Here is a 5,865-nt window from a genome sequence, read left to right as displayed (position 1 = left end):
AGGACTTGGCATCAACATCAACGGCGAATACATCACTCACCTTCGGTTTGCCGACGACATCGTAGTCATGGCAAAGTCGATGGAGGAACTCAGTATGATGCTCGAGGGCCTCGACCGAGTTTCACAACGGGTGGGCCTGAAAATGAACATGGACAAGACGAAAATTATGTCAAATGTCCATGTTCAGCCCACCAGTCTCTGTTGGAAGCTCGGTACTCGAAGTTGTTGACTCATATATCTACCTAGGACAAGTAGTCCAATTAGGTAGGTCCAACTTCGAGAAAGAGGTCAACCGCCGAATCCAACTCGGCTGGGCAGCGTTCGGGAAACTACGCAATGTCTTTTCGTCCGACATACCTCAGTGTCTCAAGACGAAAGTCTTCAACCAATGTGTGTTACCAGTGATGACTTACGGCACCGAAACGTGGTCTCTCACTATCGGCCTCATCTCAAAGCTCAAAGTCGCTCAACGAGCTATGGAGAGGGCTATGCTCGGTGTTTCTCTACGTGATCGAATCCGAAACGAGGAGATCCGTAGACGAACCAAAGTGACCGATATAGCCCACCGGATTAGCAAGTTGAAGTGGCAATGGGCAGGCCATATTGCTCGCAGAGCAGATGGCAGATGGGGCCGAAAAGTGCTGGAGTGGAGACCACGGACTAGCAAGCGCAGCGTAGGACGTCCACCAACGAGGTGGACAGACGACCTTATAAAGGTCGCCGGAAGACGCTGGATGCAGGTCGCTTCCAACAGGTATCTGTGGAGATCAAAGGGGGAGGCCTATGTTCAGCAGTGGACGTCCTATGGCTGAGATGATGATGATGATGAAACATTTAAAATAATCAACTTTTATTTTCAAAAATATTAGGTACACAGTTGCTGTATATTCCGCCAAGACATTTAATATAGGTCTGACAACTATGGTAAAATACGGTTCAGTAAAACTATGGTAAAATTGAACTCACAGAGCAACTAGAAAATAGCTGTTTCACATGCACACTTTCAACACTTCACTAAAACTTCCATTATATCCTTAAACAGGCGGGAAATCAAAAGGCTCTTTTCCCCAAGGGTAATCTTCATCCGATTTCCTCGGCAACTCAGGAACTTGATAATCAGGTCCTGGCAGGGTCAAATCCCTTTTAAACCTTCTGACATATCCTGGATGATATACTTCCTTAACAAGACCAAGGTCCTTCCGACTTCCATCAGGACTTTTAAGAGGTTGGAACTCAAGATAGGCTTTAGATTCCAATGGCAATTGATGGTTTTCTTTCCGCAATGTTGAAAGCTGGTCTTCAACTCCTCGAATAGGTCTTTGATGAGGTAAACGGTGCCACTTTACAGGTATTGGCATCCGTGGTGTTTTGTAGACAATCCGTTTGCTCTCACAAATTGATTCGCTTAGTAAAAATGCTGCCACAGCAAAAAATATAACAGTACCCAACAAGCAAAATCAGTACTTTAAACGTTCTTTAAGAGCATTTTATTTTCACTTATAAGAATCTTGTAGCATGCTACAAAGTTGAATTTGGGCGCAGTTATACGAGCATTTAGTTCTATAACTATCTTATAATCATCTTATACAATGTTATTAAGCCTTATAATATACTTGACGAAGCTCAATAGCGCCTTTAATGATATGAGACTAAACAATTACAAGTGCAAACACTCTTGTTAGTATCTGACGTAAGTATTTTATTAGAGCAATCTTGTTTATAAAGCACTTGTAATGGTCTTAGAAAATAGTTTTAAGTATATTTTAATACAAGTTATTTTCGTTGTTGCTTTGACTGGTCGTGCCGGATTTTTTGTGTTACCACGCACGTAAAAACGTAAGTAAACTTACTATTACTATTATTACTTGTAGTACTTTAAAACATCGGTAATATATTGTAAATATAGTGTGTGAACTCGTGGGGAAGTAATATTTACTGTAAATATGTATCGAAATTTAGTTAATTTCACGGGGCCCTTCGAAAATTCCACATTAGTATAATGTTGCGAATAAATTATTTCATAAATTCTTATGCATATCGGCCATGTTTTAAAATTGCTCTTGATTAAGTCCTTTATGGAACCATTATAGGTAAACTAGTACTTGTAGCAGTTTCTGTCCAGACTACTCGCCTCCATTTTAAAACAAATTAGGGTTCCCTTGAAGTAAATTAAAGTCAGCTAGCTAATGATTGATTTTCCTTTTTAGGATTTAATCAACAAGATGGTGGTCATTTTTGATGTTGACTGTTTTTTGACCAAATCGTCATTGATTTTACTAAATCATGTGAGATGGCCTTGGACAAACACACATTTTGTGTTATCCGAAAGCTGCAATGGGTGTGGATTTCCAGTTTATTTAAACAATATGGATAGACCTACTCACTTCATTTCTAATCAAGAAAATCTAAAACTTTTCATGCATCAAAGCTTTTTTTGGTGCCCGAATTGCTCCCAGTACAGCATATATGACCATTACATAGAAGATGAATGCACAAATTGCTACTGATTTTGTATCCACATAACTTTTTACACACGCAAAAGTACTTAACTAATTTTAGAATAGTGCTATCCAATAAAATAATAATAAAAAAAACATTATACGGCTGGGCAACCGAAATAACAAGAAATTCCTTCCCGCGCCACCCTGTTTGACAAATATTTTGAAGGTACGATTATACAACTGCTATCTATCGAATTACTATCTGTATCAGTGGTTTATAGTACGGCCGCGGAGTTATAACCGATTTGACACATGACGAATTGTCAATTTTAGTGAAGTAAGGATTAATTTAATTACTTTATTTACATCGAGTATACACTTATATGTAAAAATATGTAATGTATCTACAGTATAAGGATGTTACGAAGTTTTTTTCCGATTCCGAAAAGTCGGAAGTTCCGATTGATACACCTCCGACTCTGGTTTCGGCTTCGACACTATTAAATCGGAAGTCGATCGGAGGCAGCGCCACAGGAACAGCAGTACCTAAGCATGTACGAACGAAATTAAACTTGCCGCACGGGAATCCCCTCTCTCCGCGTGCTTTCTGTCGATTACTCTATCACTTCTTGTTTTGCATGTAATGAGATCGTGTCATTTGTTTCGTGATTGAATATTTATCGCGTCCAGCAGGCTCAGTAGCAAGCGAGCAACTTTTTAGTGGTTCTGGTCTAATCTATGATCCGTTGAGAAATAAATTGGAGACAGAGATAAAGCTGCGCAGTTTTTGTTTATTAAATACAATTTGCTACTTTTGGAGTCACTTCATTTGCTTTAATTTAATTAATTGAATAAAGGGAATAATAAATATTAAGAATCTGTCAAATCAGTAATAACTCAGCGGCCGTATTATAGCGGTAGTACCTACACAGCTGCAGTACGGGCGCCAGAGGTGCGGGGGGCGGTTGCATGTCGAACCAGTAGCTGTCTAGCAGTAGTAGCACCATGGTAGCACCTGAGTTGTCAGGAAGAGCGCGTGTGCTTAATGTGAGTAAGGTGTATCGCCAGAGATTTACGTATTTTTACTATATTTGAAGTAACTTTCCTAGAGTATAGTAGCTACTAGTATTTCCTAGAGACGGACCTGATCACGCGTTGTGTTGAAACTCTCTACGAGGCAAGGTCAACGTGTTTCCACAAACTTGTGGGTGATTATATTATTCTTTTTTTTCTAGTCAAACATTATTTTGTTTACAGGTTCAAAATGCCATTTAAAATTGTTCAGACCATTGAAAAGGGTAACATTGTATTGACATGTGTACCACATCAATGGGAGAGCGATGGAGTTTTGTATTGGCCCAGAAAACAAACCCAGTCACAGACGAGTAAGTTACAAAAGGATGAAGGTAGTTGGCCCGATGAATCTTGGGAAAAAATAAACTGTGCGGTAAAAGGCGGAGCATAAAACGTATCAAAATGCAATACATGAAATTGATATAATGAGCAATAATTCAGACACAGAACCTGACATAGAATACGTCTCATCAAAAAAACAGCGCAATTGCTCTGATCTTCCACAGCTGTCATATGATAATATGGCAGAAGAAATTTTAAAGGTTTGTACAGAAACTTCAACTCATCTTGGCGCGCGGCTCTATGTGTGCGTAAAGCTTGTAGGCATAGATACCATGACTGCGGGTGACTAACTACTAACAACCGCGGGCGGCTGATTGTGATTTGATTGTTGATCAGACTATTAAACTGATTAAATATATAGAAATGTAACAATAAAGATTTACGTGACGTTAACATTATCCTTATTACTAACTAGCCGTTTCCCGCGGTTTCACTCGCATCCCGTGGGTATTACTGCCCGTACCCGGATAAAATATAGCCTATGTCACTCGTGGATAATGTAGCTTTCGAATGGTGAAAGAATTTTTAAAATCGGTCCAGTAGTTTTTTAACAAAGTTTTCCTCTTTATAATATTAGTATAGATAAATATATTTACAGTGTTTAATCTATACAGTGTTTTGTCACGAACTCTCTTATTTTGGAAAAGAGCGAAAAGACAAAACACTGTGTAGCGTATGTATACACTATGTAAATATTTTTGTTAGTAAGGTATATATATATTTATTATGATATATTTAACAACTGTATGTGACATTATAGGTATTTTCAATTACTGAACCTGCACACGTGTTGCTCGGACGACGACTGAGCGTCACCCGCTTCACTGTCACACAAATCAAAGCTGCATATTTATATATATGTGCACACGCACTCTAGAGCCGCGCGCCAAGATGAATTTAAGTATACTTATGTGCTTTTGAATTAAAGTTAATTGATTTCAAAGTCGCTTCTGAAATACCTGTTTATAGTGCATGTAGCTGACGTGATATTTTCACAGATCGTGGATCGATTTTACATTAAGTAGGTATTTCCTTTTGTCTGAGAGATTATATGAACTTAGACTGGTACAAACAGCGTCACGCTGTGCTAGTCTCTCGTGTATTAGCGTCACTATGTGGAAAGGGCTAGCATTATCGTGACGCTCGCCGCGCCGTCTGTACCACACGAACGAAACCGTTGCTTTCAAAATTGTTGTCCGTTATTTTTAAATGATTTCAATAAATTATATTTTCAGAATAATGAGCATAATGCTTCTTCAGCAATAATACCTGAAGATGGAGAACAAATAATGGTGGTAAGTTATAAATACGTAACATACAAATATATTGATGTTATATTACGCAGAGAATATTAGACAGCAACATAGTAAAATGTGCCGTTACTATAAGTATATCACCGTTCCAAACATATAAGCTCACTGTATTGTACTAACTTAATATTTACTTACATAAAAAATAGTATTGCCGTCATATTTAGCTAACTCATGATTGTTATTGTTTAGACTAATTACGAAATCACGACACCGAAAGAGTCAACTCCATCTGAAACACCGTTGAGCGCGCCGCAAGAAAATATTGAAAAATACATTGTTATTCCTGAAAGTAATCAGTCGGACACACCTATAATATACTCGTACATTAATAAAGAAACAAGTTTATCAGAAGAACAATGCGAATTAAAATCCATGAAAATAGATATCACCACTATTAAAAGTGACCTAAAATCCATAAATGACGATATGAAGACTATAATGGGGACCCTGAACACAACACTAAATAATCAAGCCGTATTACACGAAACACTGAAATCGATTTTATTACAAGTGACTGAAATACAAGTTACGAACGAAGAATTCATTAAAAAATCTATTACAGAAAAACAAAACCATTCGTTGATGTTAAAACCAATACAAGATTTAAAAGATTTAGAAGAGTTTGAAAATAAATTGATGGATTCTGATTATAGAGAAGATTTACTAAGAAAGTTTAGTGTGTTTGGCACTAAAGG

The 5,865-nt window shown here is 37.8% G+C and overlaps 1 long non-coding RNA gene across 1 annotated transcript; it reads left to right on the top strand.

Moving 5' to 3' along the window:
• The first annotated feature begins 3,910 nt into the window (after window positions 1-3,910).
• On the top strand, window positions 3,911-5,865 carry LOC135118814 (uncharacterized). Its single transcript, XR_010277800.1, has 3 exons — window positions 3,911-4,057; window positions 5,093-5,152; window positions 5,360-5,865. It is a non-coding gene; the product is annotated as an uncharacterized LOC135118814 (long non-coding RNA).

The sequence above is a fragment of the Helicoverpa armigera genome, chromosome 26 (genome assembly GCF_030705265.1).
Source record: "Helicoverpa armigera isolate CAAS_96S chromosome 26, ASM3070526v1, whole genome shotgun sequence".
Lineage (NCBI taxonomy): Eukaryota > Metazoa > Arthropoda > Insecta > Lepidoptera > Noctuidae > Helicoverpa > Helicoverpa armigera.
Note: the sequence above shows the minus strand (reverse complement) of the source record. Positions and strands in the feature narration are given on the sequence as shown.